A 21,897-nucleotide genomic window follows, 5' to 3' on the forward strand; every position below is an offset into this window, starting at 1 on the left:
ACAGCTGGAGCGGATCAGGTGATGTCATACAGACACACCTCTCACACACGTGCATTCATACAACAACAAAAACACAAGACTAGGAGGAAACAGAGAAAACGTCTACCGTGACAAAGCTGTGATTGCGTCAGACTCCAGTTCAGTATTGTTCAGTCTCAAGCATCTTCACTCTGAGTCTAGACAGGATATAGTCTTTGAAATAATCCATTTAGCTAACAATCTGCGGAAGTCTGGTATTAGTACTACATTTATATGGGTGCCAGCTCATATAGGTGTAGGAGGTAATGAGTTGGCAGACAAATGGGCGAAGAAAGCAGCAGAGAAGGATTATACAGAGATAGATATCAAATACAGCAAAGCTGAAGTTAAAAGTATAATTAAAACTAAAATTAATGAGAAATGGCAGTTTCTTTGGGACAATGAACCGACTGGGAGATACTTGTATAGAATCCAAGGAAAAGTGGGAAAGAGCAGGAATACATACAGGAAAAGGCAAGAAGAAGAGGTGGTGTCTAGAATGAGATTAGGGTTAAATAGAACGTTATTTATAATGAATAAGCATGTTGATGGAAAATGTGATTACTGCAATAGTCAAGAGACAGAACATGTATGAATTGTCCTAAATACCATCAAGCTATAGGCAAAGGCTGATATCACAATTAGGTGAGAATGGGATTACCCTAAACTTACTGGAAATAATGCAAAGAGGGTCTAGTGAAATTTGTTTTTCTTTTTTGTTTTCTTTTTTAAAGATAACTGGGTTAATTAAAAGAATTTAAAAAGTGTAGTCAGACCAGGTTGCAGAGTATGAGTTTGACCCATTGATCCACACTCCAGTCCAGATGGTGGCGGTAATGCACCAAAAAGCTGGTTGCCAACCGCCATAGAAAGAGAAGAAGAAGACGACACAGAAAGTGAAAGTTAGTTCTCCTGTCGCCATTTTAAGCTGGAAAAATATAATACGACACAGAAAAAACAGAGCATCGAGTGTTTATCAACGCTTAAGAATTAATTTAATTGTATTTTTATGATGTTAAATCTGGAGGATTTGAGGTCCTGTATCTTGTAAAAGTTTGATCGAGGTGAGTGTTCATGTGTGACTCATATTAAAATGAATCTCTGGAGGACATTTTGATTTGATATAAAATTAAGAGTTTCTTTCACATCAAGGTTTCTTTTGTGTTTCGTAAAGTTTGGGATTTTTCATAAGTATATATATGTGTAAATATTCATTAGCTTATGTGAAAACATTCATAGGCCAAATCACAGCTCACAGACACACGCGTTTTAAACACCGGATCAGAGTCTGTCGATGCGGGTCGGGGTTTGTTTTCTTTCACCCGAACATGTTCAGCGTTTCCGGTGTCCGTTATTTCCATGAATTCTAAATCCAACGGCGGACGTGTGTGTGTGTGTGTGTGTGTGTGTGTGTGTGTGTGTGCGTGTGTGCGTGTGTGTGTGTGTGTGAATATAAATGAGTGTAATTCTGCTCATACTGTTGTGACTGATTGTGAGAATATGTTATTTTCAGCTTTTCCCCTTTAACTGTCTTTAACTGTGTGTGATAATCTGAGATGTTGGTTGTTATTAACTGATATTAAATCTGTAGTGAGTGTAATGATGATTTCTGCTGGTTCTGGATCAGCTGTCCGTTGTGTGAAAGTGACCTTTCATGTGCTTTTGATTTTGTAAAGTGACTTTGAGCATCAGATAGAAGCTATATTATCATGTTGGAGAAGGAATTAATATAGATTATCTAGTTAGTTTTCTTATGAAAAGATGTGACCGATGTAATATCTCATACTGCATATGTGACTGTGTGTGTGTTTTATTTTAGGTATTCGAGGCCAGTCTGATGTTCTGCTGATCATCTGATGGTGAATAAGGATCCTCTACAGAGACTCACAGTCAACAGAATCAACAGAGACTGAAGATACAGTGACTTCACTGTTAGAAATATTAATGTGTTTATATTAATGAGGGATGGTGTGGGAATTACACCGTCAGAGATTCTCATTGCTCGGAGGACATTGAGCTATTGTCGCTCTCGGTAAGACCTTACTATCTACCTAGGGAATTTGGTCAGGTTTTTGTCACTGTGATATATATTCATCCCCACGCTAATACTAAGGTCGCGGCAAATAGGATATACGACACAATGGCTAAATTAGAAGACATGGCACCTGATGCGCCGAAGTTTGTTCTTGGAGATTTCAATGGATGCTCAATTAAAAGCGTGTTGCCCAATTATTATCAATACGTCAAGTGGAGGGAAAAGACACTCGATCTATGCTTTGGGAACATTAAAGACGCTTATAAGGGCTATGCAAAACCGCCCCTTGGAGACTCAGATCACAACGCAATCCAGCTCGTCCCGCAGTATAAACAAAAGCTCAAAACCAGCAAACCCGAGATAAAGACCGTCAAACAGTGGACTGATGAGTCTGTTGAACGCCTTAGAGGCTCTTTTGACTGTACTGTGTGGGACATTTTCACGAACACTTGGAAGAACTTGGAAGAGTTGACTTCAGTGGTGACTGACTATATTCGTTTCTGTGTGGACTGTATAATCCCTGAAAAAACTTTTAGAGTTTTTCCAAATGACAAACCTTGGGTAAACAAAGAATTAAAAGTCGCACTGCAAAGGAAAAGAGTAGCTTTTGAACAGGGAGGCAGGCTAAAAATGAAAGCAATTCAGAAGGAGATTAGACAAATAACAACTAGTTGCAAACAGAAATATAAACTGCAGATTGAGGCGAGAATGAGGGTGAATAACCTGAAACATGTCTGGCAAGGTATGTATACAATGATAGGGAAGGCAGAGAAGAAAAGGCACATAGATACTAACGGAGATGATCAAGCATTTGCAGATGAATTGAATGATTTTTATGCACGATTTGAAACATCAGATTTTCTCATGGAGCGTGATACCATTAGACAGCAGTTACAGTCTGGTACTCCCCCCGACTATTACAGTAGATGAGGTACGTAGAGTTTTTAATAAAATTGATTCTAAAAAAGCTCCAGGCCCTGACCAAATAAGTGGAAGGGTTCTGCAGAAGTGTAGTGAACAACTTAGCTTAATCTTCTGCCAGCTTTTTCAAGAGTCATTAGACACACACTACATTCCTAAAGCCTGGAAGTCCTCGCTCATTGTACCAGTACCCAAGGTAGCAAGACCAGCTGATTTAAATGATTATCGTCCCGTTGCCCTTACATCAATAGTAATGAAGAGCCTAGAAAAAATTGTTTTGAGACATATTCTAAATGATGTGCAATGTAATATCGACCCTTTACAGTTTGCCTATAGGAATAAGCGTAGTACAGATGACGCACTTCTGTATATGCTTCATAATATCTACTGCCATCTGGATAAGCCCAAACGATATGCCCGGGTTCTCTTTATAGATTTCTCCTCTGCCTTTAATACCATCAGGCCTCACATTATGATGGAGAGGCTGGGGCAGTTAGGTGTAAATCCTAATATAATCAGGTGGGTTGAGTCCTTTCTGACGGAGAGAACACAGTGTGTCAGGGTAAATGAAGTTGTGTCCTCTCAGATTATGACCAACACAGGATCCCCACAAGGCAGTGTCCTCTCACCAGTATTGTTCACTCTTTACACCAACGAGTGTAGAAGTAATACATCTGAGCATCTCACAATAAAATTTGCAGATGATACTGCAATAGTGGGGTTAATACAGAATTGTGATGAGACCAATTATAGGGCCTGGGTGAATTCATTCACAGACTGGTGCAGGTCCAGCTGTCTTCTTCTAAACATAAAGAAAACAAAGGAAATTATAATAGATTATAGAACTGGGAGCCAGCCACACCAGTGCTTGGTTATAGATGGAGAGGATGTGGCTATTGTTGCAGAGCACAAGTACTTAGGCACAATAATAGATCATAAGTTGCAGTGGAATAGTAATACCGACACCATCTATAAAAAGGGGCTGCAGAGACTGTACTTTATGCGGAGACTGAGACAGTCTAGAGTGGACAGAGATATGATGTTACTTTTTTATCACTCATCTGTGGAGAGCATGCTACTTTTCTGTTGCGTTGCATGGTATTTCTCTTTGTCAGTGACCAACAAAAATAGATTGAGCAAGATAGTTAACCTGGCCAGTAAGGTTGCGGAGTATAAACTAGACAGTATGGCTATTACCTGTGAAAGAAGAGTGTTGAAGAAAGGTATAGCTATTAATAAAGATACGTCACATCCCTTACACCGGGCATACGAGCTGTTGCCATCAGGGAGAAGGTTTAGGTTACCTTATTTCCAGACAAATCGAGCCAGTAAATCATTTATTCCAACTAGCATCACTTTGATGAACAAGAAGTTACCTGTAGGACTGCATAGCACTATTTAGCTGCATAGCACAAACTTTACATAGCACTATTTAGCACTTTAAATAGCACTAATAGCACTTTAATTAGGTTTCTTTGAGTCTTCTGTCCTGATATGTGTAGGGGTGTGGTGGAGATGAGGGAGGGGGGTGGTTGGGGTGAGGAAATGTTGTATTCTGTCATGTAAAATTGTCTTTGTATATATGTATCAGGCGTACTGTAGGTGCAGAACAATTTTCCGCGAAATAAATAAATAAATAAAATAAATTAAGACTTCATTTAGATTTCAACCATCCTCTGACAGACCTGATGAGGCGGCAGTGAAACACCTTTTATTTCACAGCAAATTACACTTTCTCATTCATAGATTAACCATTTTATTTGAATAAACACACAGTCTAAACTCAAAAATGTAAATATTGATCCTGAATGTGTGTGTGTTGAACCAGCAGAGGGCAGGCCCGGTTCTAGAACTAAATCACTGAGGGTGCTTCTGAAAATAGTGAGGGTGCTCAAAATTTGACAATATTGTAATTGCTGTTATGTTGAACAATATGCGATCTGCATGATTGAGTAGCCTATGTCCCTGTACGAGCTTTTGTGCTTTACATTTATATCATATGATATAGTTAAAGAAACACTCCGACTTTTTGGGACTTTAGCCTATTCACCATATCCCCCAGAGTTAGATAAGTCCATACATACCTTTTTCATCTCCGTGCGTGCTATAAGTCTGTTTGACGCACCCACCGCTAGCCTAGCTTAGCACAAAGACTGGATGTGAATGGTTGCAGCTTTCATACTAATCCAAATGAGTGGTAAAATAACGCAAACGTTTTCCTATTTACATGTTGTGATTTGTATAGTCACAGAGTGTAGCCACATATTACTTACATCCAAGTAATATGTGGAAGCGCCCTAACTGTCCCCATACCACTTAAAATGGGAATCAAAACAGGGTGCCCGTGGAGTGCCATCAATTTCATTCTGGCGATTAACTCCTGGATGAAGTGGCTGTGCCAGTGCGCGCCTGCAGGTCTCCAAACCCAGTGCAAGGCTATGCGGACCATGTGGAAATCTCTTCGAGAGATCATGAAAGTGTAATTTCCAACATGCTCCTCCACACAGACGAATTCATAAGGTGGGCAGGTTTAGACATACAAAATGTGCTGCAGTGGAGGAAACAGATGGTATATAGAGCAAAGTCTGATAAACCCCCTGCCTTTTCATTAATGCAGAAACCCATGAAACCTATCCTTATCTGGGACATAAATTTAACATCAGTGGTGATTGGGAGGAACAGATCACAGAGCTGTGTCACGAGTACACTCCACTATGCCCCACTCCCCATAATGATGAAAGTTGAAGCCATCAGGCTGATTGCAGTGGCTAAAATTCAACATCTTTTCCCAAACGTACATATTCCACAATGCACATTGATGAACGATGAAACGGTAAAGATGGTGAGGAAATGGTTCTGTCTTAATAGCCGTACAACTCGGGATATTATCTTCCAGCCGTGTGGAGACGGAGGCCTCGGCGCCCCAAACATCGAATGGCTTTACACCGCTTCTAGAACAGGACATCTTTTAAATATGCTCAATAATGATGATACAACTGTTAGAGAATTAGCACGTGAATCGCTGTTTTTACATCTACAGCGTCTGCCGCTTCCACCGACGAGCCTCAGTTTCTTGGATTTAAACTAAAGCAGAACGGAAAGTTAGACGGATTTGGAGTGCGCTCTGATTGGCTGGACTTAAACGAGCTCTGTGGCCGTACAGGAATACAGCTGTACTGAAAAACTCTTCAATCTCAGATGATATTAAAGTATTCATGATTAAAGCAAGATTACAGTGTCTCCAAACAAAGTACAATCTGGCAACATGGTACCCATCAAAACATGAACCCTACTGCATATTACATCCAACTCAGCAGGAGCATGAAACGGTTGCTCACATATTAAATGGATGCTACAATTATAAAGGACTGTATGTGGCCAGACACGACCGTTTAGTTGATCTGGTTGCAAAGGACTTGAACAAGGTAATCTGTGGACATGATATTAAGATTCATAAGCATATAGTACTGTACAAGTTAACTGGTTTCATCAAAATACATCTGACAGTGAGTCTTTTAAAAACATCCCAAATACTCCTGATATTGTGATTGTAAATGAGGTTATGAAATCTGTGTGAATGTTTGAGGTGGCCTGCTGTTTTGACCTGTATATGGATACGTGTTACTACTCCAAACTATTGAAATATCAACCACTTGTAGATCGCATTTATCAACTTGGTTAAAATTGTAAATGAATAATTCTGGTGTTTGGAAGTTTAGGCCACGTCCATAAGAGTGTGGTCCGGCGGATGCAGTTAGGACGGCTGCAGAAAAAGGAGGCGAAAAAGCTTGCAAAATTCTGCTCTGTTTCAGCCACCATAGGGAGCTTGCAAATCTGGAGACGGAGATGCTTTAGTCACCTCTTTTTATCTATTCTCACAAAAATCATGTTGTTAAGTAAATGCTATTTATTAAAACAATAATAGAGCTGAGCTTGCTATTTTACCATGAGATGAGTCAGCAAGGAAAGAAGAGGGTGCGTGGCATTGTGATTTTTAATTTTAATTATCAAGAAATATTCACCTTGTTAAAAAAAAAAAACAATAAAAAAACAAATATTAAAATTTTATTTAAAGTTTATTCCTTGTATCGTGACACATACATGGATTTCTCTGGGTTAAGCCCCAGATATCCACTCACCCTAGAACCGCTCCTGATCGCAGATGTAAAATATACTTATAGAAAATTTGAAAGGTAATTGCCAGATGTTTTACTGCGTCACATGGCAAACAACAATTTATTAAATGTTACAAAATATTGTAACTAAAAGTTTTCCTCTGACTGCAGTCACAGCTGTAGAAATAAGTTGCAGCAGTGTAATTCACACAATTCACCACAGGAGGACGGCTGGCTAAGTTGTCTTGTTTTAAAGTTTTAGTGCTTAGCTTTTTGTGTTCAAAATGTTCAAAGGTTTATATAATGAGCGGGTACATGTATCAGTTGTCCAAATCGTGCTTTGTCTTATCCTGAATCACTGTGGTACACCTATAATAAGCGTTTATATTCGGACTATTTTATACTGGTTCTGGTCTTACCGCTGCGGAGGAGCACAGGACCTGCGTGACTCGTCATTCATGTTTGTTCAATATTAAATTATACTCTAACTTAACGTTACCTTTGGCTCGTGGAGAGAATAATATTCGTTTGAACTTTTTTCATTTCACGTGAACACACACCACAATTCTTGCAGAGTCGATTTATCTATTTCGCTGACTCAAATCTTTAAATGTTTATGGGTAAAATGACAGCAGTGTAATTCACACAGTTCACCACAGGAGGGCGTCCAGATAAAAACAAATATTTGTCTTAACCCTAAAACCATATTCTGGACAAATCAAAATAGTTTTGATTTATTTTTAAAAATACTTCCCTTGATCTGAGCGGTACAAGACTTGGCTGCTTTTCCTAAGTTTGCCTCCTGAACACACACAATATTTTTTTGACTCAATTCTACAATGTTAAGTGGGTGGAAAAACAACCTTCTTAATCTTGTATTTGGGTCAAAAATGGGCACCCATAGAAATGAATGGGGAAAAACTGTAATTTAGAGCATTCTAAAATAAGCCAAAATAAGACACCGGGTGACAGCAAAGTCACTTCATCTTTAGGTTTTACATTTGCCAACAAATACTACATCGTGGATTAAAGTCCATATTTTGTTACATTCAACACAAAATAACATTAAAATGTTCTCGCTGCATTTTTTATTCTGTTGCGCTTATATTTTTTTCTGTAATTAAAACATCTGATTCAACGAGGCTTTAAAAGAATAATTCTTAATCAAGCTAGTTTTCCTCTAGAGTTACTGCTGTAGAAAAAATGTTTCAGTGGTGTAATTAATACATTTTACCACAGAGGGCGTTTTCAATTCAAATTTAAAAGTACGTACAATTATTATACCATAAATAAAAGGGGTCATATGTTTCATGTGGTAACGAACGATTTATTTAACACGAAATCAATGTATATATATATTATATATATTATATATTACTTTATTCAGGACTCAAAAAGAAAGGTCCATAGTACAAAAAAACAAAACAAAAAACAAAAACATAACACCAGTTACAACAAGCAATAAATAAATATAAAATACAAAGTTCATTACCTTTCATTTGCAATACAAACAGGTGCACCAATGTCTCCACAGTCTAGATGTAAACCTAACAGAGCTAAAATCACTATGGGCTAAAGCTTGTATAATCCTGTTTTCAGAGACAGAAATTCTACACATGTATCGAAAAATAAAATTTCTTATTAAGGCAGTACACGTAGGCACACCAACATTTACAAACATCTGACTGGCACTACTCCATCTTGGTTGTTTTAAAAGCAGTCTCATACCATCGTTATACGCAACAATCAGTCTCTGCATGTTCTTTTTGCTGTACGACCGCCACAAGTGGGCAGTATAGAGGTGTACAGAATTGAATAAAGCTACCTTAACATAAGAAGAACACATGCCAAATTTACGTACCAGCACATTAGCCTGACCATATATCTTACAACACTGTCTATTGATGTCCTTATCATCCGATAAATCATTTGCAATATGATGGCCAAGATATTTTATCTCTTCACACACTTTAAGGGCAGTACCAGATAGAAAGAAAACTGGGAAAACTAAATTCCTGTCTTCTTTTGTTCTGACTATCATGACATTGCTCTTACTTGCATTATATTTGATATTAAAATCTGCACCGTACTGAGAGCAAACCTTTAACAGTTGCTGCAACCCAGCACTATATGGGCAGATTACCAAATCATCTGCATACATAAGGTGATTAATGAGAGTATTTCCTATCATGCATCCTGTATTACATTTATTTAACTGTTGAGACAAGTCATCCATATAGACATTAAAAAGGAAAGGTGACAAAATACCACCCTGATGAACTCCATTACCAACAGTGAAAGGTTCTGATACAAAGCCTCCCCATTTGACCTGCATGGACTGGTGTGCATACCAGAAGACTAAAATTCTTATAATAACTTTTGGTACTCCTCTATGTTGCCATTTACTAAACAATTTTGCATGGTTAACCCGATCAAATGTAAAATAATGTAATGCAAAGTTTTCCTTTGACTTGAATTAACTAGAAGTAGGTAGACATTTTTAGGTAGAAATAATTAACAGGAGTGTAATTCACATGAATTCACCACAGTTCGATCAAGACATTGGACTTTTTAAAATTACATAATGTATTTGTTTATTTTAACAAATCGGGAGGCAGTATACAATACACAGAGAATGATACAATCAATTTTTCATAATTTTCCCTTAGTTTATACATCCAACAATATATTTCATTTTAAAACTACATGTTTGCCAGAGGTTTTCAATTATTTATCAAAGGATTTTAATCAATGCAAATAATTTAATAAAAGGTTTTAACAGAAATGAGATAATTAACAGCAGTGTAATGCACACAATTCACCACAGGAGGGCGTTTAGACGTGAGTCTTTAAATTGATATTACAGATATAAGAATATATTTCCATTAAACAAAAGCAAACTTTTCTAGATTTTTTTTTACTATGTCGCTTTAAATTAATAATTTATCAAACAATGTGAAATAAATGCAAAGTAAGTGCAGAGTTTAGTGCAGTTTTCCTCTGGCGCTCTGAATACGGTTCAGCAGTGTAATTCACACAGTTCACCACAGGAGGGCGATTAAACTCCATTTTCAACAGAATATCGCAGACAGGGGCGGCGCTAGGGGTGGGCTAAGGGGGCTGTTTTCAGTAAAGCCCCGAATGTTTTTATTTCCTTGCATTGTACACACCATCACTGAGAGAATTTAATTAATTAAATGTATATTTCTCGACTCTCGCATCACAGCGTCCGTCAACATACGCATTGTCATTCACAACCGACAAGAACCGCCCACTCAGGCTAGTGCTTCTGACTGACATGTAAACTGGCCAACCATCGATGAGAAGCTCGGCGGTCTTGTACGATCCAGCCAATGAAATTAAATATTTTGGAGCCAGGTGTTTGTTGATGTGCAAGAAGTTAGTAATGAACGAGTAAAATGGATGCTATCAAAGTTCTTCCAAAAAAAAAAAAGAAAAAGGAATTAAAACAACCCCAGCCATTACTAAAACAAGATACAACAGCTTCAGCAGGTATCTGTAACTTATAATCGTAGTATTAGATTTCTTTCTTTAGATTGTCAGATATACATTTTGATCGTCAAACACTTTGTGCAGCACAGTCAATAGGACGTGCACGCGCGGCGCACACACAAAAGGTAAGGTAGGTAGTCTTATTAGTCTTTAAAATGTAATGTGTGCATGAAGAATGGGTCAAGATTTTTTTGTTGTTATTATAGAGATTCTTTAGTCACCTCTTTTTATCTATTCTCACAAAAATCATGTTGTTAAGTAAATGCTATTTATTAAAACAATAATAGAGCTGAGCTTGCCAACCATGTCTGAGATGAGTCAGCAAGGAAAGAAGAGGGTGCGTGGCATTGTGATTTTTAATTTTAATTAGCAAAAAATATTCACCTTATTTAAAAAAAAAAAAAACATTTTATTTAAAGTTTATTCCTTGTATCGTGACACATACATGGATTTCTCTGGGTTAAGCCCCAGATATCCACTCACCCTAGAACCGCTCCTGATCGCGGATGCAAAATATATTTATAGAAAATTTGAAAGGTAATTGCCAGATGTTTTACTGCGTCACATGGCAACCAACAATTTATTAAATGTTACAAAATATTGTAACTCAAAAGTTTTCCTCTGACTGCAGTCACAGCTGTAGAAATAAGTTGCAGCAGTGTAATTCACACAATTCACCACAGGAGGGCGACTGGCTAAGTTGTCTTGTTTTAAAGTTTTAGTGCTTAGCTTTTTGTGTTCAAAATGTTCAAAGGTTTATATAATGAGCGGGTACATGTATCAGTTGTCCAAATCGTGCTTTGTCTTATCCTGAATCACTGTGGTACACCTATAATAAGCGTTTATATTAGGACTATTTTATACTGGTTCTGGTCTTACCGCTGCGGAGGAGCACAGGACCTGCGTGACTCGTCATTCATGTTTGTTCAATATTAAATTATACTCTAACTTAACGTTACCTTTGGCTCGTGGAGAGAATAATATTCGTTTGAACTGTTTTCATTTCACGTGAACACACACCAGAATTCTTGCAGAGTCGATTTATCTATTTCGCTGACTCAAATCTTTAAATGTTTATGGGTAAAATGACAGCAGTGTAATTCACACAGTTCACCACAGGAGGACGTCCAGATAAAAACAAATGTTCGTCTTAACCCTAAAACGTATTCTGGACAAATGTGGGCAAAATAGTTTTGATTTATTTTTAAGAAATACTTCCCTTGATCTGAGCGGTACAAGACTTGGCTGCTTTTCCTAAGTTTGCCTCCTGAACACACATCCAAGGAGGGTGTGAACTAAACATCAGAGGTAACGAGAGACCATCACTAACCAAATGTGTGAATGGCACTATGAAATAATTCATGCCCACAGATCTGGCTGTAATGAAAGCAACTTGAAGTTTAAAACCCGGAAACTTGGATCTCTAATGCTGTGACGGCAGACTGTGACGGCTGACTGCAAGAGCAGTGTTTAGGTGTCGCACACTGAAGCAACAACAGCAATAATTCAGATCTGGTCAATGAAACTCGGTTTCATGGGACAGCTGGAATTAAAATTGCTATGGACATGATAATGGAGCAAGCAAACGAAAGTGTCGACCACATGTCTGAATTTGAAACTGTTGAAAACATCAAAATGAACTGGTTCTCTCTGCATTTGCTTCTGTCAGGTTTACTTCTGCAATTCCTCGGAGGACGGACGCTGGGACAACCGGACTTCATGATTGTTAGAACGTAACCTGAGATTCGGGAGATGGGTGAAAAGACAATTCAAGACGCCTTTACATCTCACAATAGCACATCACTACATTAGATGGCCTCCCAGTTTAGAACTGGAACTAAAATTTGCAACACAATTGTTATACAGTAGAACTCCACCATCATCTCCTAGACATGAACACTGACTGAACACACTCCTCCAACACTACACACTCACAGCATCATCACCCGGAATAGATCAAATCTATCCAGACTGAACACACATCATAAGAAGATGAAAATCACATAGAGTCCAATAGTGTCACTTCACTAAAGATATATTGTGCATCTTCACACTCACAGATCCGGATAGCTTCACACATATAGGATGGGAAGCTGATCCCATGACATAGCACACGCTGTTCACACACACACACACACACACTCTCTCTCTCTTTCTCTCACAAAAACGCTCAAACTCGCACACAGACGCACTCACACAAACACACACTCTCACACCTGTTGCAAGGACTGAACAATCTCCATTCTTGAATACATTTAAGAATGTTCCAAGTCACTTCCTAGATTTGCATAAGTGGCTTGCATTGGAAGATTCCTTAACAAACACTGATTATTATATACATATTCATTTATTAAACGTCGATTGTTTTTATTACATGACTTCTTGTCAGAGAATCTATTTGATTGTTTTGAGTACACTGACCTCTTGCTGCATTTCCTTTTTAGAATTCAGACCAACAAATATATTTAAGAATTGGATATTTAATATGAGACATCCTTACCATTCAATACTCTGAGAAAAATATGAGCACACTTGCTGAAAAGAACATGATATTTTACATTGAACATGACATGGTTTTGTTTCGTTGTATTATGAGTTTCTATGCATTTCTTCATGAGTTCAAGTACATATGTGTTTCATTCGCGAAGCGGACATTTAAGATGCTTTTCAGACGCCTCACAGAGAGCCCATTCACCCACTGAGGTCTGTCCAGACAACCGCACCGCTGGAGGTGACAGGATTGGTCGAGAAGGGACAGATTATCGTTATGGGGAAGGTGCCAGGAAAACGTGAGTGTCTTCATGAAGGAACGACACGCCAACTGGAAAAGTCAAAAGGTCCAGATTGACTCTATGAACTTTTTCTCACATCACCAGAAGAAAGCCTGAACGCCTCGTCCACCTGCTGGACTCAAGCTACATACACCTGATGAGAACAGGTGTTGTGCAGGTGAACAAAGCCCTCTGAGCGTCAACAGATGCCAACATTGCAAAGAGACAATTGTTGAATTACACCAAGGATTACAACAAACGTCTTCCTGTGTCTGTGACCCCTAAAGTGTCTGAACCTGACCCATTGGGGTCAAGGAGGGAATCTGTAAGACTGGAAAACTGGAACTGGTTGATGTAATCAGTCTGAACAGTTTCTTCTGAAGACAAAAGGACCTTGCTTGAACAACACACACACACTCTTGCAGAGGAAGCTTACACAAGAATATATGGTTTTAATGTGAATGTGATCATCTTTAAGGAGTGTTTGATATCATTTTGAAAGTCTCAGGGTGACTGGTAATAATGTCTCATTCCCAAAGAAGTAAAAGAAAAGGCAATAAGGTTTTTAAGAATATAGAAATATCTTGCACACAGAAGGGTGTGCCTTTGAGTTAACACCTTCTGGCTTGATTGTCTGAATGCAAATTCTCCTTCCCCCAGTAAGCATGGTGAGGGGGATTCAGTAACCTTCCATTGTAGTTTGGTGATTAGATCAGGTAAGGTCTGGCTCTACTTAAGGGAAATGCACAAGAGTTCAGGGCTGCTATTCTGTATCAGATCAGCCCATGATGCTGTGTCTTCAAGGCTCAGCTCATGTAGTTAATATGTTGGGTAAAGTTCCTTATTTGTCCTAAAACAATTGATGGATTGCTCTGATTATCTTGTGGAACTGTAATAATACATTTACCTGACATAATAAATTGTTATACTTGACTATTCTAACAGACGTTGACTTTATTTGTTAGAAGGAATCGTCAAACATTAACGTATTAAATGATGCACAGATATCATTGATAAACCTTTTCATTTTATGGAGTCAGATGAAACGAGTTAATACATAAGATTAAATGTGTTGCACGATTTAAACCTTCACCACGAATCAAACCCCGCCATTTGGATCGACTTCGTGGCCTTTTTTACATGTGCATGAAGAATGGGTCAAGATTTTTTTTTTTGTTATTATAGAGATTCTTTAGTCACCTCTTTTTATCTATTCTCACAAAAATCATGTTGTTAAGTAAATGCTATTTATTAAAACAATATTAGAGCTGAGCTTGCTAACCATGTCTGAGATGAGTCAGCAAGGAAAGAAAAGGGTGCGTGGCAGTGTGATTTTTAATTTTAATTAGCCAGAAATATTCACCTTATTAAAGAAAAAAAAACAAACATTTTATTTAAAGTTTATTTCTTGTATCGTGACACATACATGGATTTCTCTGGGTTAAGTCCCAGATATCCACTCACCCTAGAACCGCTCCTGATCGCGGATGTAAAATATATTTATAGAAAATTTGAAAGGTAATTGCCAGATGTTTTACTGCGTCACATGGCAACCAACAATTTATTAAATGTTACAAAATATTGTAACTCAAAGTTTTCCTCTGACTGCAGTCACAGCTGTAGAAATAAGTTGCAGCAGTGTAATTCACACAGTTCACCACAGGAGGGCGACTGGCTAAGTTGTCTTGTTTTAAAGTTTTAGTGCTTACTAGCTTTTTGTGTTCAAAATGTCCAAAGGTTTATATAATGAGCGGGTACATGTATCAGTTGTCCAAATCGTGCTTTGTCTTATCCTGAATCACTGTGGTACACCTATAATAAGCGTTTATATTCGGACTATTTTATACTGGTTCTGGTCTTACCGCTGCGGAGGAGCACAGGACCTGCGTGACTCGTCATTCATGTTTGTTCAATATTAAATTATACTCTAACTTAACGTTACCTTTGGCTCGTGGAGAGAATAATATTCGTTTGAACTTTTTTCATTTCACGTGAACACACACCAGAATTCTTGCAGAGTCGATTTATCTATTTCGCTGACTCAAATCTTTAAATGTTTATGGGTAAAATGACAGCAGTGTAATTCACACAGTTCACCACAGGAGGGCGTCCAGATAAAAACAAATCTTAACCCTAAAATCGTATTCTGGACAAATGTGGGCAAAATAGTTTTGATTTATTTTTAAAAATACTTCCCTTGATCTGAGCGGTACAAGACTTGGCTGCTTTTCCTAAGTTTGCCTCCTGAACACACACAATTTTTTTTTTTTTTGACTCAATTCTACAATGTTAAGTGGGTGGAAAAAAACCTTCTTAATCTTGTATTTGGGTCAAAAATGGGCACCCATAGAAATGAATGGGGAAAAACTGTAATTTAGAGCATTCTAAAATAAGCCAAAATAAGACACCGGGTGACAGCAAAGTCACTTCATCTTTAGGTTTTACATTTGCCAACAAATACTAGCTACATCGTGGATTAAAGTCCATATTTTGTTACATTCAACACAAAATAACATTAAAATGTTCTCGCTTCATTTTTTATTCTGTTGCGCTTATATTTTTTTCTGTTATTAAAATGTCTGAATCAACGGGGCTTTATAAGAATAATTCTTAATCAAGCTAGTTTTCCTCTAGAGCTGCTGTAGAAAAAATGTTTCAGTGGTGTAATTAATACATTTTACCACAGGAGGGCGTTTTCAATTCAAATTTAAAATGATTTGAATTGTAACAGCTATGTAACGTTAGGCTACGCATTAGTGGTGACCCACGATGTGCGTGATTTTCAGCTTATATATTTTTGCATTCTCAATGAATGGTGCTAGATTATATGCCTCATGCTGTTGTTTTTGTGATCTTCAGACGACTGTCCTGCAGCAAGCGGTTGAAGGTTACTCCTCCTCGAGTCTGAACCAAATGGATTTGCTCAAATAAAGGCCGTAAATCAAGAGTATGGTGTCCAGTGTAATAATTTCCACACAAAACATTATATTGTGTTAAATAAATGTTAACTCTAAGAAGTGTTAAACTAAACTGGTAACACTGGTAATGAGTTCATATAATTAATACAAGCTACAAGCTACTCGTACGTTAAAGTAGTTAAACTACAGTCAAGTTACCCTTTTGGAAAAGTAGCTAGCTACACTACAAGTTACTATCAAAAAGTAGCTAGCTACGTTGAAACTACTTTTGCTTTTTGAACAACATATTATACATATTATATTACATATTATTATTATAACATGCTATAAAATATATGTATTATAAATAACTGAATAAGTGTCACAAACTAGAAGGACGCAGATGGATGAGAGTAACCAGGTTTATTGAACAGGTGGTAGGGTAAACAACAGGTGAGTATGTAATGGAGAAAGTTCGGGGATGCAGCGGGAAACAGTCTGATGAAGTATATCTTATCTTGTGCAGGACGGAGAGACGGAGAGTGGAACCAGCGGACGGATGAACAGGAGGAGACCGGGAACCAGGAGCAGATGAGAGGCAGACGGGGCTGATGCAAGCGGGTAAGTAATCCTGAACGTAGCAGTGAGAGTAGCGGGAGTCTGTAGCCGTAGTATCGACGAGACCAGACGGTGAGTGACTGTGAGGAGTGAGTTTATAAAGGGGGGATGATTGGTACGGTGATTGATGCGGGCAGGTGACGGTGATTAGAAGGCTGGGGAGCTGGAACGAGTGGGCGGAGTGAAGGTGTCTGGTGCTGACGCAGATGGATCCGTGACAGTACCCCCCCCCCCCACGGCCAGCTCCAGCTGGCGGACGGGACCGACGACGGGGACGACCACGGCCCCGGGGCGCTGGACGATCTGGGTGGGTGGTGTGAAAGTCCTGGAGCAATGAGGGGTCCAGAATGTCCTCCCGGTTGACCCAACATCTCTCCTCAGCACCGAATCCCTCCCAGTCCACGAGATATTCCAAGCGGCCGCCCCGTCGTCGGGAGTCGAGGATCTCATGGACTCGATAGATGTTATCGTCTTCGGGATCTGCAGGAGGAGGGGGCACCTCCGCAGCACCAGACCCTGGGGAAGAAGGAGTGAGAGGGTTAGTGTACGGCTTTAGCAGGGAGACGTGGAAGGTAGGTGCGATGCGGTAGTGAGCGGGGAGGACCAGCCGGTAGGTAACGGGGTTGATCTGCCTCTGTATCGCGAAAGGTCCGATGTATCTGGGACTCAGCTTCCGACAGGGCTGTCGGAGACGGATGTCCCGGGTGGAGAGCCAGACCAGTTGTCCGGGAAGGTAGTGAGGGGTGTCGGCGCGGCGAAGGTTGGCCTGGTTCTGGTGTCTCCGAACAGCCCGCTGGAGGTGAGTATGAGCTGAGTCCCAGACTCTCTCGCTCGTCTGGAACCAATGGTGGACTGCTGGGACGTCTGATGGTTCTCCTGACCAGGGGAAGAGTGGAGGTTGGTAGCCGAGTATGCACTGGAATGGGGTGAGTCCGGTGGTGGTTTGTCGGAGAGAGTTCTGTGCATACTCGGCCCAGGGCAGGTAACGACTCCAACAGTCCTGATGATCGTGGCAGTATGACCGCAGGTATCTCCCTATCTCCTGGATCTTCCGCTCAGTCTGGCCGTTTGACTGGGGATGATAACCCGAAGTGAGGCTGACGGTCACTCCCAGAAGGTTGAAGAAGGCCCTCCAGACACGGGAGATGAATTGGGGTCCTCGATCGGAGACAACGTCCTCTGGGATACCGAAGTTCCGGAAAATGTGCTGGAACAGCGCCTCCGCTGTTTCAAGGGCTGTAGGTAGGCCAGGAAGGGGAATTAGCTTGCACGCTTTAGAGAAGCGGTCTACTACTACTAGGATGCAGGTGTGATTGTCAGACACGGGCAGGTCGGTGACGAAGTCCACTCCGAGGTGGGACCAGGGTCGTGTGGGTATGGGAAGAGGGACCAGTTTGCCTTCTGGGAGATGACGGGGAACTTTGGCCATGGCACAGACTGAGCATCCTTTGACGAACCGGGAGACATCCTGGGCCATACCCGGCCACCAGTAGCGCTGTTGGACGAGCAAGAGAGTGGACTGGCTGCCTGGGTGTCCAGAGCCCGGAGAGGAGTGAACTGAGTCCATGAGGGACAGGCGTAAACGAGTTGGGACATAGACCCGTCCCTCAGGACCTCCCGGCGGAGCAGGTTCAAGCTGTGTGGCTTCGGCGATGTGATCATCCATGCTCCACTGAATGGGGCTGACCACCACGGCTGGAGGGAGAATGGTTTCGGACTCAAAAGGAGGGACCTCGGGTTGGAACTGACGCGAGAGAGCGTCTGCTTTCACATTCTTATCTCCGGGGCGGTAGGTGACTGAGAAATTGAAGCGTGTGAAGAACAGGGCCCAACGGGCTTGACGGGGATTGAGTCTCTTGGCCTCTCGGAGGTACTCGAGGTTACGGTGGTCCGTGATCACTGTAAAAGGGTGTTGGGCTCCCTCCAGCCAGTGCCTCCATTCCTCCAGCGCGAGTTTGATGGCCAGTAACTCCCGGTTGCCGATGTCATAATTCTGCTCCGCCGGGGACAGTTTCTTGGAGTAGAAGGCGCATGGGTGGAGTTGAGGTGGGTTCCCCTGCCGCTGAGAGAGGACCGCTCCTACCCCCGAGATGGAGGCATCCACTTCGACGAGGAACGGTAGGGCCGGGTCCGGAAGGGTCAGGGTAGGAGCGGAGCTGAAGGCGGATTTAAGGTCTTGAAAGGCGCGGGTGGCTTGGTCGTTCCAGGATAGAGACTTGGCCCCACTCTTGAGAAGGTCGGTGAGGGGAGAGCTGATGGGACTGAAGTTCTGGATGAACCGGCGGTAGAAATTGGCAAACCCCAGGAAGCGTTGAAGCTCCTTACGGGTGGTGGGTTGTGGCCAGTGGAGTACCGCTTCCACCTTCCTCTGGTCCATGGTGATTCCGTGGGGAGTGATGATGTAACCGAGGAATTGGATGGTGCTTTGGTGGAATTCGCATTTCTCCAGTTTGAGATAGAGGTGATAATCTCGGAGCCGGGTGAGTACTGTTTGCACGTGATGGATATGAGAGGTCAGGTCGGGGGAGTAGATGAGGAGATCGTCGATGTAAATGATGACAAACTGGTTGAGGAGATCGCGGAATATCTCATTCATGAAACCTTGGAAGATGGCGGGTGAGTTGGACAATCCGAAGGGCATCACGAGATATTCGTAGTGCCCCGCGGGGGTGATGAAGGCGGTCTTCCACTCATCTCCTTCCCGGACGCGGATGAGGTTGTAGGCACTACGAAGATCTAGCTTGGTGTAAATGGATGCCCCTCGGAGTTGTTCCAGGGCGGCTGGGACCAGAGGAAGAGGATAGCGGAATTTGACAGTAGCTTGATTGAGGGTACGGTAGTCGATGCAGGGGCGCAAGCCTCCATCCTTTTTCCCCACGAAGAAGAAGCTCGAAGCGGCAGGGGACACAGATGGTCGAATGAACCCGTGGTCGAGAGCCTCCTGGATATACTCCCCCATGGCCTTCTGTTCCGGGATGGACAGAGGGTAGATCTTACCTCGCGGTAGGACCGCCCCGGGCAGCAGATCGATCGCGCAGTCCCATGGCCGATGTGGAGGTAGGGTGGTCGCTTGGTGTTTATCGAAGACATCCTGGAACGCCCGGTAGGGAGAGGGGATCTCGGGAGGATGTCCCACAGGTGGGCTCTCCACGGAGGTGGTGGAGAGGGGAACGGACGGAGTGGTGGCAGGGACGGAGGTTCTCGTCACAGATGGCAGGCAGTGATGGAAGCAGTCCTTACCCCACCGTAGAATCTCGCCGGTGGACCATTGGACATGCGGGGAGTGGGTCTCCAACCAGGGGCGTCCCAGGATGATCTCGGCCGTGGAGCCCTCCAGCACCAGGAAAGATATCTCCTCCTTATGGAGCCAGCCGATCTCCAGTCCCAGGTCGGGACTACGATGTCCTACCCGGCCACGCCCCAGAGGTTGACCGAGGATGGTCTGTACTTGCAATTTGTGAGGGATGGATCGTTGCCTGGTTTGCAGCCGGTCTAAGGTGGACAGAGCGATGAAATTGGCCGCTGATCCGGAGTCGATCAGCGCCTGAACTGAAATGGAACGGTTCAGATAAGTGATAGTGGCCGCAGTATATTTCAAGGAGGAAATGGGTAGTGGTAGGTGGACTGTACTCACAGCGGGTCGGGGTGGACGAATGGGGCAGGAGGCGAGTAGGTGGCCGGAGGCTCCACAGTACAGGCACAGACCGCTGGTGATGCGCCGATTTCTCTCGGACACTGGCAGTCGCGAGGCTCCAATGTCCATCGGCTCTGGTGCTGGAGGACTGTGATGACGGGGCGCTGGACGAGGAGGTGGGAGTGCAGGGCTGTCGAGCTGGCAGGCAGTGCGTCGCTGGTCGATGCGAATGGATCGCTGGATGATGCTCTCTATTCCAACGGTGTCATCATAAATCGCGAGCTGGAGGCGGATGTCAGAATTCAGGCCATGACGGTGTGCGGTGATGAGCGCGCTCTCGTTCCAACCGAGAGTGGCGGCGAGGGTGCGGAACTGCAGGGCATAGGAGGCGACTGACGATCTCCCTTGCCGCAACCGGTACAGCTGGTCTTGAACCGAGATGGAATGTGCAGACTGCGAGAATACTTCGATGAAATGACCGGAGAAAGCAGCAAACGTCCGAGTAACGGGACCTCGATCTTTCCACAGGGCATGAGCCCAATTGAGCGCTCGACCTCGCAAGAGTGAGATGAAGAAGGCGACCTTAGATCGTTCGGTGGGGAAGGCGGATGGATTCATCTCCATGTAGAGCTCGCACTGCAGGAGGAAGCCGCTGCACTCCTCCTCCTCGCCAGAGAAGGGCGCTGGTTGGGCCATGGGACTGACAGAGGCAGATGGGGAAGAAGTGGTGACGGTGGCCGTGGAGAGTGCTGGAGCGCTAGTCCGGGGAATGGTTGGAGAGGGTGGGGTCGGTGTAGCGCTGGTGCTCGGGGTAGGTTGCAGCATGTTGTTGGTCTGGTCTTCTGTCACAAACTAGAAGGACGCAGATGGATGAGAGTAACCAGGTTTATTGAACAGGTGGTAGGGTAAACAACAGGTGAGTATGTAATGGAGAAAGTTCGGGGATGCAGCGGGAAACAGTCTGATGAAGTATATCTTATCTTGTGCAGGACGGAGAGACGGAGAGTGGAACCAGCGGACGGATGAACAGGAGGAGACCGGGAACCAGGAGCAGATGAGAGGCAGACGGGGCTGATGCAAGCGGGTAAGTAATCCTGAACGTAGCAGTGAGAGTAGCGGGAGTCTGTAGCCGTAGTATCGACGAGACCAGACGGTGAGTGACTGTGAGGAGTGAGTTTATAAAGGGGGGATGATTGGTACGGTGATTGATGCGGGCAGGTGACGGTGATTAGAAGGCTGGGGAGCTGGAACGAGTGGGCGGAGTGAAGGTGTCTGGTGCTGACGCAGATGGATCCGTGACAATAAGTGTCTGATGAATGTTTTAATTAAAATATTTAGTGTTTAAAACAATGCAATACAATTATGATTTCATAAA

At 42.3% G+C, this 21,897-nt stretch overlaps 1 long non-coding RNA gene across 1 annotated transcript; it reads left to right on the plus strand.

Moving 5' to 3' along the window:
- The first annotated feature begins 692 nt into the window (after positions 1–692).
- Positions 693–12,980, plus strand: LOC148997636 (uncharacterized). The gene is made up of 3 exons (XR_016147513.1): positions 693–1,082; positions 1,838–2,050; positions 12,272–12,980. It is a non-coding gene; the product is annotated as an uncharacterized LOC148997636 (long non-coding RNA).
- The last annotated feature ends 8,917 nt before the right edge of the window (positions 12,981–21,897 follow it).

The sequence above is a fragment of the Pimephales promelas genome, chromosome 2 (assembly GCF_988280905.1).
Source record: "Pimephales promelas chromosome 2, fPimPro1.hap1.1, whole genome shotgun sequence".
Lineage (NCBI taxonomy): Eukaryota > Metazoa > Chordata > Actinopteri > Cypriniformes > Leuciscidae > Pimephales > Pimephales promelas.